At 32.6% G+C, this 15,788-nt stretch overlaps 1 protein-coding gene and 1 long non-coding RNA gene across 7 annotated transcripts in view; both read left to right on the plus strand.

Moving 5' to 3' along the window:
• Positions 1-7,797, plus strand: part of LOC145241442 (uncharacterized) — a 102,942-nt gene extending 95,145 nt beyond the window's left edge. The window contains exon 3 of the long non-coding RNA XR_013862558.1: positions 4,250-7,797. This is a non-coding gene — a long non-coding RNA (uncharacterized LOC145241442). The remainder of the gene's footprint in view (positions 1-4,249) is intronic.
• LOC145241440 (LIM domain transcription factor LMO4.2-like) overlaps positions 1-15,788 on the plus strand; it is a 473,578-nt gene that overhangs the window by 147,738 nt on the left and 310,052 nt on the right. The window lies entirely within an intron of this gene.

Below are 15,788 nucleotides of genomic sequence, written 5' to 3' on the forward strand. Positions count from 1 at the left end.
AAATGGAGACGCTCTGATATTATTGTAGCTCTTTTATTAAAACTGCAAAAGTAGTTTTCTAAGCTAACAGGGACGCCCAGCGTAGCCCGGTCATGAAGTACGCTTAAATATGATATTTTAATTCTTGTCGATTTCGTATATATTATTATAGAGCTAATGTTTTATCGACTTAATAATTTATAAAGTTGTGATTTCAAAAATGAAAACACATACATCCATTTGATTTGGGTGTATCAGCTTGAATTGAAACGGAAACCAAAACTTCTGAAGAATTCTTGATAAAATTATTTATTACAAGAAATGGAAATCCATAACGATTAAACGACAGTCACTCGGATGTAAGAGTGACACACAAAATAAATAACACATGCTAAACTATTAGTATATCGATAACACATTTATGGAAAAATCTCAGTGGCATACGGGAGACTTTTGCTATAAGATATGAGTGTGAGTGTGTGTGTTTATGGGGGGGGGGACCAAAACTTTTATTTATGAAACTCGCTGTATGTTCAATATGTTTGTTACAGCTCATATACAAATGAATGGCATTAAACATTTGAGGATTGAATATTTTAACATGCTGAAAGAAATAGACGATAAGATAAATATCGTGGAATTTGGAATATAGACTTTTTCAATATATATATATATATATATATATATATATATATATATATATATATATATAAAGCTCTCTTATTTTACTTCAGTCGAAGTTCTCATACATCAAGGGGCCCACAACCTGGGGCTAACACTTGAACTGTATATGAGATACATAGATATTCGAATGTTCCATTAAAGTTCTTTATCTCTCAAGCACTGAGTTAGTAAAGAAATTGAGAACATAATTTTCCTCTCCCCAATTAACCGTTTTTATACGTTGTAGTATATATTTCGTGTTGGTCTCTTGGTCTTACTGGATTCCAGAACAAGAATTTATCTAGTCTGGTGGAGTATCCAGCTTCGTGCTATTACTTGAGGTAATATCACTTGGAGAAGGTGCACCATTCCTCGGAAAAGCAAATGTGGGTTAGCCGTACTGAGGAGATCTTATTTGGGCTGCGAATACTATGTGATTTTGAATATTTGGTCAGGGTTTACTTCTAGGGAAAAAGTATCCTCATGCCAGATTGTTCTGACAAACCCCTGTAGCTATCTCTTTATTACCCTACCTTTTCATAACCTATCATACTTTCATAAATCAGAGTCCATTTTCTGTAGGCTGTTTTTGAACCCAGTCAACGACGGGTACTTTTGCTAATATATATATATATATATATATATATATATATATATATATATATATATATATATATATATATATATAAATTGTGCAAAAAATGTCTATTTTCTTACCATTGGGTTTTTTTTGTTTTGTTTTTGGGAGTGTTTTTTCTCAGAAAATTTTCCATTAAGGACGATCTACAAAATATTTTTTTCACTTAATTCATCATTCTCACCGGTTTCCTTTCGTAACACCTGCAACACGCATAGGCTATATATATATATATATATATATATATATATATATATATATATATGTTATTTATAAAAAAAAAATCCTGCACCCTCTTTTCAATCTGCTTTTCTGCTTTCAAACGTATTCTCGCGTGCATATGATTTGATAATTTTACCAAAAGAAATCGCTTTGAAGATCTTAGCTCATTAAACAGGCAAATTGTTAAATTACATAGAAAATCTGAAATTGTTTGAATTTCAGCAATCACGTACACACGTGTTTGTGTGTGTGATTTCAATTATACCCCCACCCGCTCTCCCTTGATTTTTTTTTTTTTTCTAATAATATGATTTGTTTCTTTTCTGACATTTTTAATGCACTTTGCTGAATTCCGGAAGAGAAGGGTAGAGGGTGCGATCATCGTTGCAATGGGGATTAAGTCGCACCGACCCGACATCTTCCTACGATTTCTTATTTATCAATTTCTGTCTTACAAAAAAATTAATGGGGCTTTTATACGCCCGAGCCGATTGAGTAAAATGCTGTTGTTTGTTAATTGCATCTACGTTTTTCTTTTAAAATTTTGTCTTTGTGATTTTTTTGTTTATGATTGGCATGGGTTTTATTGCTTTTATTCTAATTTCCTTTCTCTGCTCGACACTTTCGTTTCCAACTGTAGCCCTAACCTTTATTGAAACTTCTTGAAGACATTTTTTAACGACTATTTATTCCTAGATCGCCACGCCTCTATGTCTGTTCGTAGGTATGTCTATATATATATATATATATATATATATATATATATATATATATATATATATATATATATATATATATATATCACGTGTTTCATTTTACTTTGAAGTTCTCAGAAATCAAGCGGGGGGGGCTTTACTGGGGCTAACACTTGATCTCTATATGAGATTTCTATATATAAAGTAGTAGCGTTTGTGTGTCTGTGTACAAGTCTTGTACAACCCACACCACTGGACCGATCATGACAAAACCTGGCATGATGATAGTCCCCAAGCTAGGGATGGTACGCACCATTTTCCAAGGTCAAGGTCATAGTATATGTATGTATGCTCTCGTACAGCCCACACAAATGGATCGATCATGACCAGGCCTGACATAAGGATGGTCTCCAACCTACGGATGGTGCACACCATCTTTAAAGGTCAAAGGTTAAGGTCGGGACTTTGGTAATATATAAATATTCCATTAAAGTTCTTATTTACCTCTCAAACACTGAGTTTATAAAGAAGTTGAGAACATAATTTTCCTCTCCCCAATTGACCATTTCACTAAACTATTTAATTTACATAATGTGAATAATCCAAATAATGCTTTTTTATTAAATAGGTTGCAGTTTTTGTTTGTTTTTACTTTTTTTCTCTTACAAACCTATTTGACCATTATTTTTTCTTTTTCTCTTACAAACCTATTTGAGCATTATTTTTATTTTTTCTCTTACAAACCTATTCGACCATTATGTTTACTTTTTCTCTTACAAACCTATTTGACCATTATTTTTATTTTTTCGGCCAATTTTATAATTTTTTTCGCTTACAACCATATTTGCCTATTTTTTCTTCTTACAAACCCAATTGTCCTATTTTTTTTTCTTACAAACCTATTTGCCTATTTTTCTCTCTTACAAACCTATTTGCCTATATTTTTCTCTCTTACAAACCTATTTGCCTATATTTTTCTCTCTTACAAACCTATTTGCCTATATTTTTCTCTCTTACAAACCTATTTGCCTATTTTTCTCTCTTACAAACCTATCTGCCTATATTTTCTCTCTTACAAACCTATCTGCCTATATTTTTCTCTCTTACAAACCTATCTGCCTATATTTTTCTCTCTTACAAACCTATCTGCCTATATTTTTCTCTCTTACAAACCTATCTGCCTATATTTTTCTCTCTTACAAACCTATCTGCCTATATTTTTCTCTCTTACAAACCTATCTGCCTATATTTTTCTCTCTTACAAACCTATTTGCCTATATTTTTTTCTCTTACAAACCTATTTGCCTATTTTTCTCTCTTACAAACCTATTTGCCTATTTTTCTCTCTTACAAACCTATTTGCCTATTTTTCTCTCTTACAAACCTATTTGCCTATTTTTCTCTCTTACAAACCTATTTGCCTATTTTTCTCTCTTACAAACCTATTGGCTTATTTTTCTCTCTTACAAACCTATTGGATTATTTTTCTCTCTTACAAACTTATTGGATTATTTTTCTCTCTTATAAACTTATTGGATTATTTTTCTCTCTTACAAACCTATTGGATTATTTTTCTCTCTTACAAACCTATTGGATTATTTTTCTCTCTTACAAACCTATTGGATTATTTTTCTCTCTTACAAACCTATTGGATTATTTTTCTCTCTTACAAACCTATTTTCCTTCTTTCTCTCTTACAAACCTATTTTCCTTCTTTCTCTCTTACAAACCTATTTTCCTTCTTTCTCTCTTACAAACCTATTTTCCTTCTTTCTCTCTTACAAACCTATTTTCCTTCTTTCTCTCTTACAAACCTATTTTCCTTCTTTCTCTCTTACAAACCTATTTTCCTTCTTTCTCTCTTACAAACCTATTTTCCTATTTTTTTTTCTCTTACAAACTCATTTGCCTTTTTTTTTCTTATTTCTCTCTTACGAACCTATTTGATCATTTTTTTTTTTACTTTTTTCTCTTAAAAACCTATTTGCCAATTTTTTTACTTTTTATCTTACAAACCCATTTGACCATTTTTTTTTTTTTTTTTTCATTTTAGGTAAGCTGTTCACTAATTTCATTTTTTGCTGATGATGGTAATGTATGTATTTGCATAACTGTAAATGTGTGTGTGTGAGCTCCAAAACACACACACACACACATACACGTGTGTGTGTGTGTGTGTGTGTGTGTGTGTGTGTGTGTGTGTGTAAAGCAACTTAAACAGCAGGTAATCAAAATTTAATGTTTGTCTTAATCTAAATTGAGATTGTTAGATGTTGAAAGAATGATCAAATTAATACACAATTCTCTCTCTCTCTCTCTCTCTCTCTCTCTCTCTCTCTCTCTCTCTCTCTCACACACACACACACATCACTAGTAATTAGACAGTCAGCCGAACAAGAAAGCCATTCTTAACAAGGAAAAAGGGTGTGGGCTGTTATATTAGTTGAGAGGAAGATAATCATTAATCAGAATAGACCATATCTTGATTGTTACCGCCGTTCTGTTTACGAAGCAGAAAACATAAGCGAAAATGAGCAGGTAATCTCGGCTATAACCAAAAAGTCAACCATTGATAAAACCTCCTAAGAAGTAGAGCAGAAATTGAAAGTTTCTGTTTAGAGTCCATCGGCCATTTTAAAACTTGGAAGCTTTGGCTAAGTTCTGGACAATAGTGTTTTTTGTTCATACAAGTCTGAACAATACTTTAATTAATTTTTAAAAAATGAATGGAAATAAAAAGTAATAAATAAAACGAACATGTTTTCATTTTATCTAAAAACTAAACACATAAAATATACAAAAAAAAAAACGAAACAAAAAGAAAAGCGTCCTCCCTGAGGATTAATATCTGCTCATTAATTTATATTTTAATTAATTATAATTAAAATCCGTATCCTATCTAATTGCTGGTTCTATTTTAAGAAATAATAATCATTTGAGAATGGAAAGTTTCAAATCCAAAATTCGAAGCGAATATTACATTTTTTTTTTTTTTTTATATAGAATCTCTCTTCTTTTATGACTTGATTAAAATTAATTCCGGCTATTTATTAAAAAAAAGTAATGCAAAAAAAAACAAAAAAAACAAAACAGGTATTCTGAAGTATCTATTACATATGAAAGTTTAGTTAAAAAACATGGCGATTAAAAAAAAAAAAAAAAAAAATTTGAGTATTTGTAAATAATGGTATATATAACACCCGATACCATGAGTCTGCTTCTCAACTAACTAGAGCATGGCCATTTTTCTAATTTGTCTATCCAAGCTGTCCTCTTGGAAAATCAAATACAGTTAAGTAATTATCTGTTCATTTAACCTAACTGTTTCCAATCTTTTTCTGAAGGTGATTATTCGACCAACAATTTTTGTTAATCCTTCCGGATCTTCATCAGTAGTAATCTATCAGTGTGTGTGTGTGTGTGTGTATATATATATATATATATATATATATATATATATATATATATATATATATGAATAATCTCGAAAAATCATTCCAAATTTACAATTATGAAAACTGATGACTTATACAAATTTTATTGTCCTGGGACCATCCACCCGGGCCTCATGGTCCTCCTGGATAGTATACGTTCATTCGACCAACATATATACTAGAAAAAAAAACATAGTATCAGAGGGAGAATATCACTACAAGTATTGTTCAGAATTGATATTAGCTAGTTTCTTTTTATTGTTATTTCCTAATTTATCGATTAGTATTAATTTGCATTTTTTTTTTATTTGTTTAGAAAGTAAAAATACGTTTTTAGGACAAAATTTAGTTTAACAATTCCAAAACTTATGGACATCGCTAAAGGTTAGAGATGCTGAATCTAAATAATTTCACTTTAACATTTTAATCGTCGACCTAACCTTAAAATTTGATCCTAACATAATCACTGGTTGGTATTTAGTTTCCTCCCACTTGCAAGAACTTTAAACACTACGGTCGGAGAGTGGGATTGACAAGTCAGCACCCCCAGAAGAGCAGCACTTTGACCTGCGAAAAAGTGACTGGGCAGTCCCGTCACATTCTCCAGTGAGGGCGTCTCAGGCGATTAGCAATAAACTAACCCCTTCTTTAAAGAGAGAAGGCGAAACCTGGGAAAGTGGACCTCCTAGAAGTGCACAGCGCTTTACTCCCATCGCAAAAGCAACAGGGATCGGATCATTGCAGGAATGGTCTAATCTCTGTTGATTTTGGGGGCGCAAGATATACCTGTGCCAGGAAACCAGTTTAATCACTGGTGTTTTTTGTAAAACTCAATCATTTTTGCAAAGCTATTTATAAAAAAAAAATTTCTCCTCTATGAAAATGACAAAACCAAACACCATGAATAAATGTTTGCAGATATAATAAGGAACTTGAAGCATAAAAAGTTTTCCCAAAATGACCGGATTCAGCATTAAATAACCCAAAAAGTGTTGATATTCCATAAAACAAAACAAGCAAACTAAACACCATGAATAAATATTTGATATAAACAAAGCAATCAAACCGATCCTAACCTTACACGCAGTAAAAAAAATATTTTATAGAAATTACAAAATTGCTTTTAACTATTCATATTACTACATTTGTGTTTTTAATGAGTTGCAAATTAAATTGTTGCTCAATCTCACAGTAAACTAAATATATAAATTGGACAAAAACTCCCATAGCTAATTTTTAGAACAAGTAACACCTGGTGTTAAATTTTAACTGGTCGACTTATGCTGGCTTCCTCCAAAGGAGAAAGTTTAGAGGAAATGTCAAATTCACAATCAGTTCACAGCTGCATGATAAAACGACATACAGCACCTAGCATTTTAAAATGGTCACCCATCTGGTACTGGTCAGACTCAAAGTTGCTTAACTTCAATAATCTAATATCAACCGGTGTGTCAATGTGATTGTCATATTTTATAATTTTATATAATTTTATAATTCTCTGAAATGATAAATAAAATATTATATACACACAAATTATTTATATAAGCTGTTACATATTTCAGAGACGTACTATATGTAACATAGTTTTTATATAAATAATTTGTATTTTATCACTATTGATTTCTTTTTAACCTCCAGATGCCTTACAGGCACACACACACACACACACACACACATTACTAGCAGGCTGCCTGGTTATAAAATACGCATAAATATTATATTTTTATTAATACAGAAACTGAGACATGTGCATGCAAGTATTGTTTTTTTCTAAACGATTCACTTCTTGTATGTATTAAAAAAAAACACTCAAACTGAGATCAAAACCTAAAAACAGTGAGTCAAGTACGATAACCATTAGACCAGCTTGACATGATGTTTTGAAGTGTTTTCAAACCTACTTATTCTTAACATAAGTCATCTGTCATGTGAACGATTCACGCATGCGCATTCATGAAACGGTTTGAAAATGGATCAAATTCCAGTGACCCCCATGTACCAATTTTTCAATTCTGACCCCTTAGCAGCCCTTTTCCGGATGAAAACCGATTAAAAAGTTTTCCACACGTCTGAATATCCTATATACCAAATTTGTAGATAAAAAATTTGAGTATATATGTTGAGAAGTGTTTTCACACACACACACACACACACACACACACTTTCACTTATATATATATATATATATATATATATATATATTACATAGGTATCATCACTTATCAAGGCCCAAAGGCCACTCGAGGATAAAGGTTAAAGAGTGTACAGTAGTCAATTGGACAATATAGTAATTGTTAGTAATGGAAATTTGGTAAATTTGTTGTGGAACGGCTCATCAAGAACTTGTTTACATTGTATTTGAAGACAACCATATTGTAGTCAGCTGGAAAGTCAGCAGTTCTAAGAAAGAAACTCTGTTCATGGAGTCTACATTTAGGTTTAGGCACAGATAAAGAGTGGGGAAATTATTGATAGTGTTTTCAGCTAGACGAGTGTTTCCTGTGAAAGTTTGGCGAAGGGGTACCATAGGGGTACCATAGATTAGAGCTCAGATGAGCACTTGCCAGGAAAATAACGATAAAGCAAAGTATGGCAAAATATTTTCTGCGATTCCAACAATTAAATAAAATAAATTAATAAATAATACTCCACTCAATAATGAATTCCAATTAACTAATATATAAACAATGTAGCATGTATCATAAAGTAGTTGTAAAACAATTAAATAAATGTAGGTTCTATGATAATTAATTCAAAATATTTCAAGGCTATACAATATAGTGTCTTGTGTATGCAGGTTTTATGCATGAGGTAAAACCCGGCCTACAGTGGCCGAGCAACCCTTTCTCCAACCGAAGTGAAATTTGCTAAAGAGTCTGCCATTGAGCTGGTTTCTATCCCAGACCCTGCTTATCCTTATTTAGATGTATGTATATATTCATTGGTTGTATGACATTCCTATTTGAAAGTGAGTTTTCCTGCCATGCTGGACTAGCGCTTATCTCGTCTCTGCACTCAAAGACCTTATTCTTCAGACAAAGCCCGTTTCCAATTTCTCCCTCTCCACTCCTAGTGATCACTGGAGCACTCCTTTGTTTTGATGCTTAATCTTATCATTTCCCCGCCCCCAACTCCATATGAATTCTCGCTCATGACTTCCAGTGACAATTATCTTTCTTTATTTGGGATTTCATTAACTTCCTACCCAACCTACCTAAGAATCTTGACCCTCAAACATCCGGGTAATGCTGTGAGGCTGAAACATTTGCATATAAATGATATTTTTAAGCCAAGCCATAAATAGCAATAATGGAAGATTCGTCTGACCCAATCCAGCTAAAATTGTCTCTTTCTCCCTGTAATTATGTCTTTCTATAATTTTATCCTCCTGTCTCTCTCTGTCCCCCCTCTCTCCTGCCTCTCTCTGTCCCCGTCTCTCTCCTGTCTCCCTATTTATCCTCATATGTGCTTGTAAATTATAGGGGCATAGACTATGCTCCTATAATTTATTTTTTGTGTATTTATATTCAAAATAAACACTCTTTTTTTCTATTTATTTAAAAAGAAAATACAACTTTATTATATATAGGTCATGGAATTGCATTTATCTGCAAAAGTTCTATCTAATTTGAATATTTTTTTAAACATTCATTTTAATTAATTCCCTATTAGTTTTTTCGGTTTACTCATGGGATAATTATCTAGAGTTAACTATTACGTGTAATTATATTCATGTAGATATTCTACATGATTTATAATTGCGTAATATTTGTGTAAAAACACAAAACTCTTTCTATATATACGTATATGCGTATATATATGTGTTTAAAAATTTTTCTTATGTATAGGTTGTGGAAATGCAATCACTAGCAAAAGATCTAGCTAATTTGCATATTCTTTTAAGCATTCATTTTAATTAATTCCCTATTACTATTTTCGGTTTTATTATGGGATGATCATCTTTAGTTAACTATTACGTGTAATTATATTCATGTAGATATTCTACATGATTTATACTTGCATAATATTTGCGTAGAATCGCTTTTTTCACTGATATTTTCGAAAGTCAACCCCTCTTTTCGATTGAGTAGCGTTAATTTAAACATTCGACACTTCCAGTTTGGCGATGGGTGCAACAGCAAAGACGTCACTCTTTTTTTTTTTTTTTTTTTTTTTTTCCACATTCTTTTTCTCCTTCGAGGTACGGGTTCGAGCCTGCCTACCTATTAGTACTACCTTTTATTTTATTTTATTTTATTTTATTTTATTTTATTATCTTTTTTTTAACACATTTCCAAACACTCGGGCAACACATAAAATAAATACGAAGTCTGCATTAATCAAAATATCATATTTAAGTGTATTTTACGACTGGGCAATGCCGAGCGGCCTTCTAGTGTGTGTGTATAAAAATTTGATTTACTTATGATTAAAAAAAAAAGAAAAAAAAAAGATTATTTAAAAGATTAACCCAATTTATTTTAATCCAGTTATGTACTTCTGCTTCAGAATCAAAATGGCTGAACACTGATAATTTTACTCAGTCGCTTTTTGCAATAAAATGAATAACTTAAAATCTTTTTTTTTTTTCTATGCAAATCTGGGGGAAAACCAACTCCCCAAAAACGGGGTACCCTGGAAGTAGGCAAAAATAAAAATTGCCTTGGTAAAGAGGGTTTTCCTTCCATTGCCCATTAAATGGTAGGAATGAGTCTCCTTGCTGCTTCGGTTGCTTAAAAAACTTCGGTATAAAAGTACCAGCCAAGAATCCGTTCTTGACAATTAGCCAGACAGGATGGGAGCCAGGAACTGGCCCAGTACTTGGACTGAGGTACGCCACCTGGGTATCACCTAGGAGGTTCACCCTCCCAGATCTTGCCACCCGACTTTTGGGTGGAGTAAGTTTATTGCTTGCTACCTGGGGCGCCCTAATGGGGGAATACTGACGGGGATGCTAACGCAATTTTTGCTAGGCAAGAGTGCCTCTCCTTTAGAAGAGCTTGCTTGACATCCCATTTTCCAGACATTATGTCACATAATGCTGTGGTGGGAACCATTTAAATATGTACTCCTCCATTGACCAAGAACTGATTAAGTTTAGTGCAGCATCAAAACAGATACTACATTGTGATCTTGTATATTAAGTTTATTGTGTTTTGACAAAATACAATTTAAAGTGAGAATACAATAATCTGTAATTTACAGTAACAGTAAACTTAGGCATGAGGCCCTAATAAGAATGGAAAGGGGGTCGAGGGTCTTTCTATTGTCTACAAATCCTGTGATTACTCTTAGTCGGCACTTTCCACCATAATACTGCATTCACATCGTGGAGATAATTCTACTTAACGAATGCCAAAAAAAAAAAATATATATATATATGTGTATATATTTGTACGTGTATAATCTTTTTTTTTTTTTCTTACTACACTGTGATTTTGGCCCGAAGGCCAGAACCTACTTTTTCATAATTTGATTCTTAAAGTATTTGATCTTGCTATAGGGCTTAGTTTTCAATTGCATCCTATGAGTGACAGATACAAGTATAATACGAATACCGTTCCTTTTATTTATTTATTTATTTTCCGCTCTACTTTTTTCTCTTTACCTTGAATAACTTTTCATCTTATCCCTTATCTTTCTACCGAACGCCACCTAATTATTTTTTAGAAGTGTGGGGGTAATGTGGGGCTAACAACCCTGTTGCTTGGGACAGGAAACGAGAGTTCAGATACAGGATATGGGGGATTTGATATATATAAGGGAACAACCCTCTACAGTGTAGCGCGTGCTCACACACACACACACACACACACACACACACACACACACACACACATTTATTTATCTTCTGCGTCAATCCTGGATGATGTTTGCCATTTCAATGACTTTTTGGTTGACTTAATACACCAAAAAGCAGACAAATCATGAAAGCTGTTTTTCTTTTCATTCTAAAAGTAGTTCACACATTTAACCGTTTGCTTGTCCTCATTTACCTTCCTCCCCACAAGGGCGGAGTTAGATGCAATGTCGGTTTTTAATGTGGGGGTCGGGGTGAGGGATTCCAGTTTCTCCAAAAGGGATACTTTTGATTGCAGACAAAAAAAAAAAAATACCTCTCTAGAAATACCTATTTTCACTAAACGAGGACTAGAGCAGTAGCCTTCCCAAACGAAACATAGTCGTACTACGTCGTCACTTTGTGCGAAGTTTAACCGTTTGGTAAAATTGCTTTCATTTCAGGACTGTTTTTCAATGTCTGCAAAATAAAGCTATTTACGGGAAAGTGTTTTAAAGAAAAGTTGTTTGTTTAAAGATTAAATTATCGAATTGTTGAAAAAAAAAAAATCACCATCTTTATCTTGAGAAATAAGTGAGAAAATCCGTTTTTTTTTTTTTTTTGTCCACGGCGGAAAGGTGAATGGCTTAGTTGTCACTTTTTTTGTATACACTGTGTGTAATATTTTGAATATCTATGAATGGCCAAAACAGAACAAAAAATACTTTGGTTGCTCATTATGGTGTTGTAGAAAAAAAATTATTGGTTTTTAGCCTTTTTTTTTTTTTTTTGGTAATCTCCAAAAATACCGTTATGGCTTACAACATGGCCGCCAGAAGAGTCACGTGATCCGGTTGATCCAAAACATGAATCGCCGTATTACGAAACCGGAAAACGCAAATTTAAAGCAAACTTTGACAAACAAGCATAATAATTAAGTACAAAAACAGTTTTTCAATATCATAATAAATAATTTATTTAGAACGGTCATTTAATTTGTTTCTCAAAGTTTGCCTATTTTTATAACAACATTATATCAACAAAAAATTAAATACAAACAAATTGTGATTGTTTGTCAAAGTTTGCCTTCAAGGCTGCGTTTTCCATTTGCACGATTCATGTTTTGGATCAACCGGATCACGTGACTCTTCTGGCGGCCATGTTGTAAGCCCTAACGGTATTTTTGGAGATTACCTTTTTTTTTTTTTTTTTTTTTTTAAGAATCACCTTCTCTTTTTAATGTGATATTTCTGAAGAAAAGGAAAAAAACTTGAACATTTATTATTCTAGACAACAAACGGAAAATGTAGTAAAAAAACAAAACAAATACACAATAAATAAACGAATATTCCCAAAAGCAAGATAAGTTTATCTTCTCCCTACCTGGATATGTTTTTGGTGTGTTAAAACACCAAAAAGCATTTTAAAGCAATTGTAACTTTGCAACACAAGCAGTACTGAGTTGCTAAGTTAGAACGAAAACAAGATGGCTGACATGAGGCTGCCAGTTCTGGAGTCTCCAGAATACCTCCAAATCAACTAAAGAGAAGTAACGTTAAAAATCCACCAAATAAATATCATTGTGACATTTTTGGGGTGCATTTCTATCAGTATTTTGTTTTATTTTCAAATTTTGAGGGATTTTTGGGACTCCGAAGTATGCCATCATTTTATCGCTTTATTTTAAGCGTTCAGCTTTATTTGCGTTTCAAATTTAATAACCGCTTTAAAATAAGTCACAATATCAAACCCCTCTCAAAGTAGGTAGAAGAGTAGCTAATCTTGCCTTTGGTAACATTTATTTGTTATATATCTATTTCTCTACCACTTGTGTTTGTTTTGTTGTCAATAGTAAAACATGCTCTGATTTCCCTTGAATTACAAATTATTGTAACTTTTATTTTAAAGTTTGTGTTATTATTCGCACTTAACCGATTTTATTTTCTCAAAGAAAATGGCGATTTTTTTTTTTTTTTTTTTTTTTTTTTTTTTTTTAGTGCTGATGTATTTGATCTGTCCTAAGTTTTTATTCTCAGAAAATTTAAGTCACGTGATATTTTGGGTTGTTTTTACAATCTACAGAGGTGCGAAAAAGTGGTTTAAAAAATTATAACAAATGTTATCAAAGACAGGATAAGTTACTCTTCTACCTACCTAAATAAATTTTTAGTGTTTTTAATCGTTTTAAAACGTTTAATCAGTTGGAAAGAACTAGTATCGAGCGTTAGGTGAGGACAAGAAAAATAGCCGCGAGTTGACACATAAATATTTGAAGTCTTGATAATGGCTTAAAAATAAAACAAAATGCTGTTAAAACCCCACACCACAGTAACATTTATTGGGTGGGATTCTAACAGTATTTTGTTTTATTTTAAGTCATTATTTATCAAGTCATTATCAAATTTCAAATATTTAAATATCAACTCGCGGCTATTTTTCATGTTCTCGTTAGGTGAGAACATGAAAAATAGCCGCGAGTTGATATTTAAATAGACACTATTTGCTATATTTTTTCTCGATAGAAGAGTAACTTGTTTTTGTTTTGATAATATTTGTTATATATTTGTTTTTAATCACTTTTTTTTTACCACTGTATTTTAAACAAACCTACATTTTTTTTACACTGATATGTGAAAAAAAAGAAAGAAAGAAAAAAACGTAACCCCGTCTGAAATTACCAGCCGATAATCCATAGATTAAAAATAAATAAATAAAAAATAACAATTAAACCCAAATTACCTTGGACAAACCAATAAAATAATCAGTAAAGTGAATTAATTTGTGCTTCTATGTAAGATAAATGAAAAAAGTTCGGTTTGTTTTTTGTAGGCGTATCCATAACTTGATGAAATTGTCAAACATATCAATGTCTCGACCGTATGGTTCTTATAAAAGTATGTTGATAAAATAGCGCCTGGTTAATTTCAAACCTGGTTATGTACAAAAATATCACTTGACCGAAATTTTCTGCTGTGAGAAATTCAACATAGCTCAGATATATATATATATATATATATATATATATTCAGCTTTTTGGTGCCTATTTCAGGGTAAAAAAAAAAAAAATGACAACATCTAGTAAAAATGGGTCAGTCTGCTCCGGTGACCAATGTTCATCCACCCCTTAAAGTAGATGCATTGATAAAACAAAAATCTTGCTAATACAAGGCATATTTATTTTCAATTTTCCAAGTGACAGCTTGCTTATGCCTGACAGTTGACCCCATTTTTTGTTGCCATTAATCTAGGGCTCACCTTTGATCCATAATACCCCTTCCGCTCCTTTGTTATTTATGTTCCCATTTTTATTGCCTTATTTTAAGTTGACCTACCAATGACCGGTCTATAAAGGCCCTTGAACCTCTGATGAATTGATCAATAAATCTCATTGACTGCAAATGGTTGTCTGTTTCCTTTCCACTAATGGCTTTGAGAATGGACATGGCACTGTGAATTGATGGGAGAAGTTGAAGAATCTATATAGTGTTCAATATGAGGGGCAGAGTGGGTAGAAATGGAAAAATTTGTAAATACATATTTTTTTTTTTTTTTTTTAGATTTTCTTAACATATTCTTCTACCAAGTTTAGGCTAGGGATTTTTATCTTGGGGGTGGGGCAAAATTGACAGATATTGGAGCACTCCTTTGATGATCTGGTCCCTGTTGATTGCTGTGTGATGCTAGTTCTGGGTAGTTCTCCCAGGCTTTGCCTTCTCTCTTTCTTTGAGAAGAGGTTAGTTCATTACTAATCAATCGCCCGAGGCGCTCTCACTGGAGAATGCCGACGGGCTGCCCAGGTACTTTTTGCAGGTCAGTGTCCCTCTTCTGTGGTGCTAACTTCTCTATTCCACTTTCCGACTCTGGTGTCTAAATTTTTGCAGTGGGAAAGAACTAAATACCTTCCTCGACCAAGTTTTAACTGCCCAACAAAACAAAACTGTTCAAAACTTTATTTTCTGTTGATACCTTCTTACTTTTGTAAAAAAGGATCATCATTATCATCATGATTATTATACTAAATATGAGTTAATTTATTGTTTGAATGTAAATGCTATTCGCTATTATACAAAGGCCAAGTTAATAAACGTTTGTCTCCTTAATACGTTTTCCTATATACTTAAATCACACAAAATACATGCTAACAGATTACTTCTGAGATTAAGTTATGTTTAAAAACCAAATGATTCAATTTTTCTTGTTCTAATTAGGCGTAATTTATAATTAACTGACACAGTCGTACATCTCTCTCTATTCCCCCTTCTCTCTCTATTCCCACACACACTCTCTCTCTCTCTCTATCCCCCACCTCTCTCTCTCTCTCTCTCTCTCTCTCTCTCTCTCTCTCTCTCTCTCTCTCTCTCTCTCTCCACACTTCTCTC

Source organism: Euprymna scolopes, chromosome 20, assembly GCF_053919585.1.
Source record: "Euprymna scolopes isolate OS-2025 chromosome 20, ASM5391958v1, whole genome shotgun sequence".
Taxonomy (NCBI): domain Eukaryota; kingdom Metazoa; phylum Mollusca; class Cephalopoda; order Sepiida; family Sepiolidae; genus Euprymna; species Euprymna scolopes.